At 43.6% G+C, this 12,172-nt stretch overlaps 1 long non-coding RNA gene across 1 annotated transcript; it reads left to right on the top strand.

Annotated features, from left to right (window-relative positions):
* The first annotated feature begins 8,244 nt into the window (after positions 1–8,244).
* On the top strand, positions 8,245–11,683 carry LOC140065324 (uncharacterized). The gene is made up of 3 exons (XR_011847887.1): positions 8,245–8,344; positions 10,593–10,733; positions 11,598–11,683. It is a non-coding gene; the product is annotated as an uncharacterized lncRNA (long non-coding RNA).
* The last annotated feature ends 489 nt before the right edge of the window (positions 11,684–12,172 follow it).

Raw genomic sequence — 12,172 nt, 5'->3', positions numbered from 1 at the left:
TATAGCCCCTTGATAAATAATACTGCCCCCTATCCCCCATTAAATTGAATGGTGCTGCTAAATTAACTACATAATAAATGGTTCCTCTATGAATTATTATATATATGGCTCTTTCCAATGAAACACTTTAATACTAAATATTGCCACTATTAATTCATTAACAATGTTTTAAATACTGTTGTGATACCCTTAAAGAGATTGTTCAGAAATATTGTTATTGTACTATTGGCCTCAGTTGGAATAAATAATGACAGTACCTTCCACTTCTCCCCTCTGGCTGTTGTTGGATGAGGTTATGTCAATAGTTTGGAGCCGCTACAGTCAGCAGCGACAGGGGACGTCTTACTATGTGATGCCACTTCTGAGTCCTTGTAGATAGAGGCTGGCGCTGATGGCCCGAGCTGCACCAGGGTACAGTAAAGAGGTAAGTATAGAACCAGTCAGCAGAAATTTACCTTTAAGACCACTACCAGTGTGATGTCAAGCAGTTGACACCTTCCTGATTATGATTTTTCATGGCCCAGAGTTTTAAATCAAATATGAAATGAGGTGTTAATGGGTTGGATAAAGTCACAGAGGAGGAGAGTTTGGCACTGAAGTCAAGCTCTCCAAGCTCTCCTTGCCTCAGCCAAGCTCTCCTTGCCTTAGGACTTCCTCTCTGCTGTAATTAGGGTCATCAAACCCCAGATTACAAGAGAGCCTATAAGTGATGTCCTTGATGTCCACACAAACATGCAATTTACCAAAGGAGGCAACCTGAGGCAAAACGAGCTGGACTTAGGTGCTGAAGTCTCTATCCTCCATTTACTTTAGTTGGCCAATCTACATCTCACCAAAGTTCTGGATGATGCCGCCATGCTGGGCTTGAAAGAAACATGATGGTGTTATTCTGTTTCCAAATATATTAGTAGTGGTTTATTAGGTCAATTTCTACTGACAGGTTCCCTTTAACCCTGGAAAACCCCTTTAATATTCTTATTTTATATTCAGTGCCCTCCAAACAGTTATTTCATATTCAATGCACCAATGACATTTTATACATATTGCCCTAATTGTATATATCAGCGCTGGCACAGGGGACGGGTGGCCGTGCCTGGCTGGCGGATGTAATCGGAGGGGAGTTTCCGTGCATTTATTTATTTATTGTTTATGTCCACAAGAATTTTTTTCATAATACAAACCAGTTATCACCGGGTAATTTACTATATGCAAAAGGCTCCTCTAATGAATCAGTGCAAAATATTCTGTGCAGAAATCTCCCCAGCAGTAGTGTCCACAGTAGGAGTTGTATCCTTCAGTCTAATACGCCTAAACATATAAGAGAGGTCACATTCAAACGTAAACCAATCCACCTTATTTCGGGGAGAAGAGCGCAGTCCTTTGTCAATAGACATAATTCAGTTTCAGTCAATTGTTTAGATTATATATTCACCACAGTTCACAGTTCAGTTGGTCTTTGGTTTCACCCTCTCCGGGAAATTTCTTGGGGATCTAGTCTGGATCAAGTTGAATAACCTCTTGGAGTTTTGTTTATGCTTCTTCCCTTTATTTCTGTATTTTTTGCCTTGTCTTTTTGGCCTAAAAAAATTGGTGGCAGACCAAGGTGTGGCAAGTGTATCATCCGATCGTCACAAGTTCCCCTGTGACCCATATCCTCGGGCGCAGGTGCAGGTGCATCCGTGTACCTCCGTGTGCCCTAGTATGTAACTCACCTTTCCTGGCTCCAGCAGTCGTGGCATCTCCGTGATGCCCACGCTCCGTGCACTTTAAAGGGCCAGTGGGCCTATAATTAGTGCTGGACAGCTGCCTGCTCTGTTACATTCCGGCCCTTTCCTGTGTCCCCTGCCGAATCTTTTTGCCTGATAGACTTAGAGAAAGCTTGTCTGATGCCCTGTGCAATTATCCTGATTTCCCATTGTGACCTCGATACCGCTCCTGTCCTCGCTCCTGTGCTGCCTGTCCTGATCTTCTGGTACGTCTCCGACTCTGTTCTTGTGCTGCCTGTCTCGCCCTCCTGCCTGACGACGATCGCGCCTGACGATTCTGTACTTCCGGACAAAGTCGCGCCTGTGGAATGACCTGGTGGTACCATGCCGCAGCAAGTCCAACCCACTTTGCGGCGGGCTCTGTTGAAAACCGGGTGCCAGTTAGCCTCTGGTCCCAGAGGTAATCGTCCCCGGTGGTCCAGAGGATCCACTACCCCTGGAGCCTGACACCGATGATTCTGTTTCTGACATGGTGTGACCCCGCCTCTGCCGATTTCTCCTAGGAAAAGGCTTAATGGGGAGAATATTATCATTGGCCGGCCATTTACATACAGTTGCCTTTTTATAGTCCTCAACGTCCCTCTGCCATTTCTGGCATCTGCCGATACTATTCATATGGCATTTCAAAGTTTAAAATGATAAGACAAAAAAGACGTCAAGGGAGGAAACATAAAGGAAATTACAAGAGGTAACACAAGTAAAAATTACAGCAATAACAGCAGATTAAAAACATACTCACAAAAGAGCGATAAAAATGTGTGTATAAAACTCCAACATGGGACGTCAGAGAACTCCAACATGGAGGGCGAGAACGTGCAGCTGGCGTCCCATGTTGGTGTTTTACATGCACATTTTTTTCGCTCTTTTGTGAGTAGGTTTTTAACACACGGAAGCAAGAGAATCGGGAGCTCCGGTCAGAACTTATTCACTAGGTTACACAAGTCACACAAGGGAGGGAAACCGGAAACCAACCAGTGGTGAACATATCAACCAAACAATTGACTGAAACTGGATTATGTATTTTAACAAAGAAATGTATTTATCTCGCGAAAAAAAGGAGGATCGGTTTACATTTCAATGTGATCTTGTTTCTGTGTTTATATGTATTAGACTGAAGACATTTTTTGGGAATCCTGATACTTCAACTAACGTGAACCCAACTGTTGGCGAGATCTCTGAACAGAATGTTTCTTTGAAGCAGACGCGATAGGTCTCAGTCTCCTAAATCCACTTCATCCATCTCAAATAATTTAGTTGAGACCTTTATACAGATGGTAAAGGATAAGATTGTACAAATGAAATGTTTGCCCCCCGAGCACTTGGCGATGCACATGACCTTACAATCAAACCGGCCGATAAAGGGGGAGCGATTGTCGTTATGGACAATGAATCCTAATCGTAAAATTCATTCACTTTCTTTGAATTTGAAAAATGAATTAGATATGAATTAATAATAAGAGATTAGTTGATAATTTAACCTTATTTATTACCTTATGTGTTTGAGCTCATAATGATATCACCCAACTGATCAAAGCGTCTACATTGTCTTCATAGCCTGTACACTCAGTGTAACATCTCCTACACCACAACCATTGGATCTACCACCAGTAACTATCCAACCTATGGCTACAGCGAGTAGCAACCAGCACCTGCCTTACAGAGAGTCCATTGCATCCATGTTACACACTGTCTGGGAAATGGGTAACAACGTTTGTAACTTTGGACTTTCAGGAACATCATTACGTGGGACTTCCATGATTTTATATAGAGGCAGTCCCCGGGATACGTACAAGATAGGGTCCATAGGTTTGTAATTAAGTAGAATTTGTATGTAAGTCGAAACTGTATATTTTATAATTGTAGTTCTAATTTTTTTTTATTGTCCCAGTGACAATTGGATTTTCAAAAATTTTTTACTGTTATGGGACCAAGAATTATCAATAAAGCTTCATTACAGACACCTTACAGCTGATCATTGCAATCTGGGACTATAGTAACATCCAGAGAGGTCACCAGAGGTCACAGTGGGCAGAGGGGTCCGTCTTTTACTAGGGGTCGTCTGTAAGTCGAGTGTCCTTTGGTAGGGGACCGCCTGTATAATCATCTCATACACAAACTTATATACTCAAGAAAGAAGGAAAATTAGATGGGAGCTCATGTAGTGCAAGTTACCTTTAGGCAAATAGGAGGCAGAAAGTAATCCGAAAAATCAATACATTTGAAAAATCAATAAAATTGAAAAATGCTAATTTTGAAAGGGAAAGGGAGCGCATTTTAAATTTTATGGCTGTGGAATATAGGCGCCAAAATGGGGGATTTCACTCCAAAGAAATTAGGATACCGGTGACCAGAAATGTCCTATGTCACCATAGATTCTGCTATCCAGGTTTTTTTCTGATGAATCTGAAAGGCAAAGGAGCAAGAGGGTTACATTTTATGGCTCAAATTGAAGGGTTAGAAAGAAATTAGGATTTGAGTGCAAAAATGTCACCAGACAAGTTCAGGATTGAGATATAGATTCCTCGCGTTTGATCCTGTGGGGGATATTGAGGAATTTGAAGGGGAAGGGGGAGGTTGCTTAATCTTCTGCGCTTTCATCCGCCTTCTCCAATGTGAGGAACAGATGTGGAAATGTCCCTCCTTCAGCCTTTATCTCACACAGAAATCTGGAAAGTGATCTCAACACTTCATCAGACAGGTTTTAAAATGTTGGGACTCAGGTTATACAGGTTACAGAGTGATCCTGACTTGTAAACATAAGAGCAAAAGGGCCCAAAAAAGCTCCATCATTACCCACCATGCCATCCTACAAGTACATGCCATGCTGGGGCCTGCACCCAACCAAGAAATGTGGATAGTCATCAGGCAATTTTTAGGGGGGTGTTCAGGACGGTGTCCCACACACTAGTGCCCTGGTCTCAGTGGTCAGGGTACAATAGAAGGCTGCAGCTTCAGCAATATGATAAATTAGCGGAGTCTTACTGATAAAAGTAGGAGCAGGTAGCAGTAAATGTGTGAACATCACTTGTCCACACGTCATGGGACATTTGTAATGGCAGAATGAAATCCTGCTCGACCCACACTTGACAAATGTAAGTCGTTCCACACTTAGAAGGTAAAAACGTGTTCATCTTGGGTAACAATGCCTCCCAGCACACTGAACATCCGTTCTGATGCCACACACGGGTCGGGCAGGATCTCAACTGCAGGATTCCAGGATCTCGGATGTGGGGGGGGCCATAGAAATGCCACCGGCTGCTGGTTCATCTTCTGCTCCATGTTATGTTGCCGTTGACTGGTTTAATCAGTTTGGAGGGTGGAGGTCCTATGTGAGTCTGAGCTGTGGACTATGTTTTAACGGCTGAAATAAAGAATGTTTTTACTGGTGATTGAAGAGTGTCAGAGGAATTTTTTTTATTACTAGGCTAGGCACCGGGTATTACAAGACATTTGGGTGAGTTGCCATACCTTCTGGCCCATCAACCAGCTTTTCATCTTAGGTTACGGATGTTTGAAGTGGCTCACGGGCTGTGGTCACCCGCTGGAACTGATCGTGGTGGTTAACCCATTAAATGCCACCAGCAAAGCTTTGGGGTTGGTGTTTTCCACCAGGTCTGTCATTCAGCGTAATCAGTCGAAGTGAAACCTTTATGAGGCCGCCAATCACTATTGTGATAATATAAAGCCTTGTGCTTATTTATATTCACCAGTCCAATATACAATGAATGAAGTGGCAGGATCATTCTTGAACTGGGGTGATCATATTTATTGTGTTAGAGTACATTTTTTAAGTCAAATTCGGATCCCTGTATGAGCGGCCAGGGAGCCTCAAAGACTACCTGCTGTCAAGCGGCTGAAAATCCAGAAATGCAGATAAATATTAAAATAATAAAAAGAAAACAAATAATTCATACGTCTATATATATATATATATACACTCACCGGCCACTTTATTAGGTCCACCATGCTAGTAACGGGTTGGACCAGCTTTTGCCTTCAGAACTGCCTCAATTCTTCGTGGTATAGATACAACAAGGTGCTGGAAGCTCCTCAGAGATTTTGGTCCATATTGACATGATGGCATCACAAAGTTGCCGCAGATTTGTCGGCTGCACATCTATGATGCGAATCTCCCGTTCCACCAAATCCCAAAGATGCTCTATTGGATTGAGATCTGGTGACTGTGGAGGCCATTTGTGTCCAGTGACCTCATTGTCATGTTCAAGAAACCAGTCTGAGATGCTTCCAGCTTTATGACATGGCGCATTATCCTGCTGAAAGTAGCCATCAGATGTTACAGGGTACATTGTGCTCATAAAGGGATGGACATGGTCAGCAACAATACTCAGGTAGGCTGTGGCGTTGTACCAAGGGGCCCAAAGACACCATGACACCACCACCACCAGCCTGACCCGCTGATACAAGGCAGGATGGATCCATGACACCACCACCACCAGCCTGAGCCGCTGATACAAGGCAGGATGGATCCATGACACCACCACCACCAGCCTGAGCCGCTGATACAAGGCAGGATGGATCCATGACACCACCACCACCAGCCTGAGCCGCTGATACAGGATGGATCCATGACACCACCACCACCAGCCTGAGCCGCTGATACAAGGCAGGATGGATCCATGCTTTCATGTTGTTGATGCCAAATTCTGACTCTACCATCCGAATGTCACAGCAGAAATCGAGACTCATCAGGCCAGGCAATGTTTTTCCAATCTTCTACTGTCCAATTTCGATGAGCTTGTGCAAATTGTAGCCTCAGTTTCCTGTTCTTAGCTGAAAGGAGTGGTATTCTGCTGCTGTAGCCCATCTGCCTCAAAGTTGGACGTACTGCGCGTTCACAGATGCTCTTCTGCCTACCTTGGTTGTAACGAGTGACGATTTGAGTCACTGTTGCCTTTCTATCAGCTCGAACCAGTCTGCCCATTCTCCTCTGACCTCTGGCATCAACAAGGCATTTCCGCCCATAGAACTGCCGCTCACTGGATGTTTTTTCTTTTTCGGAACGTTCTCTGTAAACCCTAGAGATGGTTGTGCGTGAAAATCCCAGTAGATCAGCAGTTTCTGAAATACTCAGACCAGCCCTTCTGGCACCAACAACCATGCCACGTTCAAAGGCCACAAATCACCTTTCTTCCCCATACTGATGCTCGGGAGAACTGCAGGAGATTGTCTTTACCATGTCTACATGCCTAAATGCACTGAGTTGCCGCCATGTGATTGGCTAGTTAGAAAGTAAGTGTTAATGAGCAGTTGGACAGGTGTACCTAATAAAGTGGCCGGTGAGTGTATATATATATATGTCTAAATAAAAGAGGAAAGACCAATTCCCTTTGTACAGAAAATATTTTTGCAGATCTGACCTCCTCAGGTCAGTCTGGTGATGACCAACCAAACAGGTAAAGGGAGTTTGACTTTCGACTAGCTGAGGTCCTTATTACCTGCCTTAGATCAACAAATATAATCCCAGATACAGACCGCCCCCTGATGGGAGCCCGAGAGTCCAGAGGCTGCAATATAAGGAGCTTCAGCAGGAAGGACTCAGTGTTCTACAAGAGCGGCTGAGATGGACAACCTTCCCGCACTCGTCTTTCTGTTGCTGGTCCTCATTCACCAGGGTAAGTTTGATGCTCAATATTTATATTTATTTAAAGGTGTAAGAAAATACAATCAGTTCTGAGGTGCAGATGGACGGGCAGCCGGGCAGCCGGGTGGGGGCAGCTTCATGAGATGTTGATATTAGGCTGGTGATACAAGATCATGACCGGATTTCACAGAGCCAAAATAGTACTGGAAATGAGACTCCTTACTAGTGTCCTCTGATGCAAGGAATCAGTGAAAACCATCCAGTATATCATTTTTTTCACATTGCTGTGTGGTGTCAGATTTGGGCTTTCTAGACTTTTCCAGACTGTTTTCGCTAAACTTTCTCCCTGAAGAATAATTTTGCTTACATTTATGTTTCTTTTAGAATCAGGGAAAAAAAACTAAAATGTCACGTCCTTGGTTTGGGTCATTGGTGGGGCCAGGCTTCTTGGCTGGACTAGTTGCCTTTAGGCAGTGTCAGACTGGCCCAGCAGAGTCCAAGAGGATCCTCCGGTGGGCCCTGGTTCAACCATATTGAATACTGAACCCCAGAGGTCCAATAGAAGGCACCCCAATTTGGAAGCAGCTAGAATCTATTTCCTGGTGGATAATGAAGAGTGGGCCCCAGATTAATTTTCTCTGGTGGGCCTAAGACAACCCAGTCCAACACTGCCTTTAGGTACCAGAGGGCAGATCCTGAAGGCCTGGATCTCTGTATCACATACAGCACCTGAGAACTGCCGCTCTATTCACTCTGTAGAGAAGGGTTAATTGCAATTTTTACATCTAAATTGGTTTTAAGACCAATAAACTTGGGATTAATTACATGTGGTTATTGTGTCCCTTAAAATATTTTCTTGTAACAGGTCACTGTTTGAACTGCACTCGATGCAGCAGCACCGGCTATAATTGTACTGGACCCTCGGAGACCTGCACTACAGGGGAAGTCTGTATTTCATTTTTTTATCAACATAGTGGTGAGTTTATAGATGAAATATTCCGATTTTCTTGTCACTTTCTGAAAGCTTTAAAAAAAAAAAATTACAGAGATCTTAGACGAGTGGAAGGATGTCCTGCCCCTGGGGGCTCACAATCCATATGGGGGGTTAGGTGGAGAAACGAGGTGAGGGAGCAGAGCAGTTGTTGTGTGTGGGTTTTCAAGACTTGTTTGAAGGTTTGGAAGGTGAGGGACAGTCTGTGGTAGAGAGTTCCAGAGTCTGGGGGAAGCACGGGAGAAGTCCTCGATGCGGTTGTGAGAAGATCGGATGGTAATAGAGAGAAGCTGAAGGTCCGGTGAGGAGCGGAGATTACGTGTGGGGTGGTATTGGCTGATAAGTTCGGTGATGAATGGAGGGGACAGGTTGTGGACGGCTTTGGAAGTCATGGTTAGTATTTTAATGATGGGTAACCTCCTGGGAGAAGGGTTTTGCAAAAGCCCAAGAGGGCATGGACTAGTAGGATTAAGGAAGGGTCAGGAGATGTTGTAGTAAGGGCCTGGATGTGAGGCTTATAGGATAAGGCAAAGTCAAAGATGTCTCCAAGGCAGCCGTGAAATATGGTGGAAGAGGAGAGGTGTTAGGAGGATAGTTCCAGATGGAGATGTTGTTCCACAAGTTTCTCTAACCTCATCTCTTGACTGTTGTTCAAGTTAACAAAAGTCAAGTTAACTTCTAGTTAACTAGTTAACTGCGGATTTATCAGCCTTAACAAGACCACCTCCAGCGTCAGCTTACATACCCCAAAGAAAGGTATGTTAAGGTCAAAATGACCATTGTGAAATAGTAGGTTTCCTTTAAATCAAATAAAAACCTTAAAGTATAAATCACCCTTTTTCCTTATAATTGATTTAAAAATAACTAGTGATGAGCGAGTATACTCGTCCGAGCTTAATGCTCGGTCGAGTATTAGCATACTCGGACCGGCTCGTTGCTCGGACGAGTATTTGCCCTGCTCGATAACGAGCATTTAATTTAAAAAAAAAAAAAAGTAAAGAACAGTAAAAAACTGTGCAGAATAGATTGCAGATGTTCGCGAACATCTGAGATCTGTTCCGGAGACACGCGTGCAGAACGGTGTTCTCCGCAATAGTATTCGAAGAACAATATGTGTAGAGAACAACTTGCAGATGTTGCCAAACATCTGCAGGTTGTTCTTCACACATATTGTTCTTCGAATACTATTGCGGAGAACACCGTTCTGCACGCGTGTCTCCGGAACAGATCGCAGATGTTCGCGAACATCTGCAATCTATTCTGCACTGTGTTCTTTCACTGTGTTCTTTTAGTGAAAACATCTGCATTGAACAGTGCTCGTTCAGTTTTTAATTTTACTAAAAAATGCTCGGGTCTCCCATTGATTTCAATGGGGCTCGTTACTCGAAACGAGCACTCGAGCATCAGGAAATGTTCGGCTCGAGTAACGAGTACCCGAGCATTTTAGTGCTCGCTCATCTCTAAAAATAACCCAAAAATAAATAAATAAACCTACGAATCATCACCACGTCCCATCTGTGAGATCTATCCAAATGTGAACATGATTATTCCTTCCTGTGAATGTTCCAGTACAAGGCATTGACTATTACATAGTCACACTGGGAAGTAAAGTTTGTTACGCAAAAACCAAGCCCTCATACAGCTCTGTGCATAGAAACTTTTAAAAAAAGTTTCGATTGTTGAATGTGGGAAGTGAAAAATGGAAACAAAAAAGGGCCAATCCATCCTGACAAGCCATGGACATTACTCATAGATCTAGGCACCGGAACTGTGGTATCGTCTTTGATATCCGTGGCCTCCTTCCTTCTAGAATCAACTTTTATAATTATGCTGATTCCCAGGCTGTTACACTGTATCTCCTGCTCAGTGATTCTCCCTTACTCCGCCTTATGTAATCTCACTGCAACACAGAAAGTGCCCGCACACAATTGGAGGGGGAAGTGCTCCTGCACAGTGTAACAGCCTGTGGAGCTACAGTAAGGCTCCGGTAATAGCCCCCCAGGAGCTCCTCAGGCTCATTAGTATCATTATAAAAGTTGATTCGAGCAGGAAGGAGGCCATGGATAAGAACGGTAAGAAGATACCACGTCCCGGTGCCTGGATCTATGAGTAATGTCCCCGGATTATCTTGATGGATTTTGATTTCCTTTAATTGGTTACATTTAGATTGAATGTATTTATCTATCTATTCAATTATTTGTGTATTTTTCTGTATATTCATGTGTTTCCGTAGTTCAGGGCAGCGCTATTCAAAGACACTGTGGGTTATCCTTTATCTGTAACTACTCCTCCTCCATGATCTCTGAATCCAGTAAAGAAGATGAATTGTACAGCTGCTGTACGGAGGATGACTGCACCCCCCCAGCACCCACAGGTATGTACATTGTAGCACTAGAGTGTCCTGGCCTCACAACTGATATTGTTTGTGTAATGAAAAGTTATTCAAGTGGACAACCCCTTTAAGTCCATCAGTGGCTTCAGTTTTCCAGAGAGGTTGAGTGCCTAAAGGTATTGTCCAGCCGTCCTGGGTGGCCCAAATGTGCTGCATTCATCAACAACACATCCTGGGCTTCCTGGTTCTGCCGGAGAAGAAATATCCTGTCTAATGAATCTTCCAGTTCAAGGGAACCCTGGAGGGAAGCTCCAATGATAATGCAAATTTCTCCTCCTTCTTCAGTGTCCACAATGCGCCAATACGATTGAAAACCGTGCAATAAGGAGCAATAGATTGTTAAGAGAATTGCCTCGTCAGCTCTTTGTGATAAATTGATGGGTCCTTGGCTGTAGTTTGGGCACCCGACCTCTAAAAGCTTCCCCATCGCTGTCATAGAAGATGAAGTTGAGTTGGAGATTGAGGCAATCTAATTCCGAATCTTCTCCTGATCAGTGAGGATCACATTCAGCCGGATCCTCACCGATCACATTTATATCCTATTCTGAGCATAACAGTTTAACTTGAGCCCCCTCGGACCCCAGTGCCATGTGCACACACCGGCCGGGCAGGTCAATCGTGTTTGCTCCTTGGGAGTGGATGGACAATGACAATGGACAATGACAATGGATTCTTGTTTCTTTGTGTAAATAAAAGGATCGCACTGTTGAGATGTAACCTTATCCGGGGGAATCCTGTGACACGGGGGGTTTGGTTACTCTCGGAGCAGTAATATTTTTTGTTATTTTTATTGGAACAATGTTGTTATAATGAGTGTAAGAACATTCCTATTCTCTTTACTTGCAGGGATTGCCAATGGATTCCAATGTCCGGTGTCCTCTTCTTATGGAAATTACTCGACACAAGTCCTGGAATGTAAAGGAAATCAGAACAAATGCTTCAATGTAACAGATATAGGTATCGGAATAAGATCTTGTCTTATATTTTTTAATTTTTAATAATTAGACATTTTCCTTACAATAAGATTAAATAATACTGTCCCAATTGTATCAACACAAAACAAAATTGAAGTTTTTGACTTCTCAGGATTTTCCAGTAATCTCAAGTTATGGTCACAGGTTAGGGAAGTGATATCTAACTTATGACACGCCCAGACATTTTTAGGGACACATAGCAGAATGATAGCATCCAGGGGCAGAGCCACTAATGGAGGTAAAATAGCCGCCGTTCACACTGCCCTCTCAGCAGAAGAGTTGTCCCACCTCTGGAAGCTGATGCTGGCCACTCGCTGCTCTGGCTTCACTGCCTGACATCGTCATCATCCGGAGGTGGAGAATCACAGCCAACACAGTTTACACAGTCAAGTTTCAATATTTGCAGATGATACTAAGCTGTGTAAAGTAATTAATACTGAGGCGGAC

This window comes from Engystomops pustulosus, chromosome 6 (genome assembly GCF_040894005.1).
Source record: "Engystomops pustulosus chromosome 6, aEngPut4.maternal, whole genome shotgun sequence".
Taxonomy (NCBI): domain Eukaryota; kingdom Metazoa; phylum Chordata; class Amphibia; order Anura; family Leptodactylidae; genus Engystomops; species Engystomops pustulosus.
The sequence above is the reverse complement of the archived record's forward strand: the minus strand, read 5'-3'. Positions and strand labels throughout refer to the sequence as shown.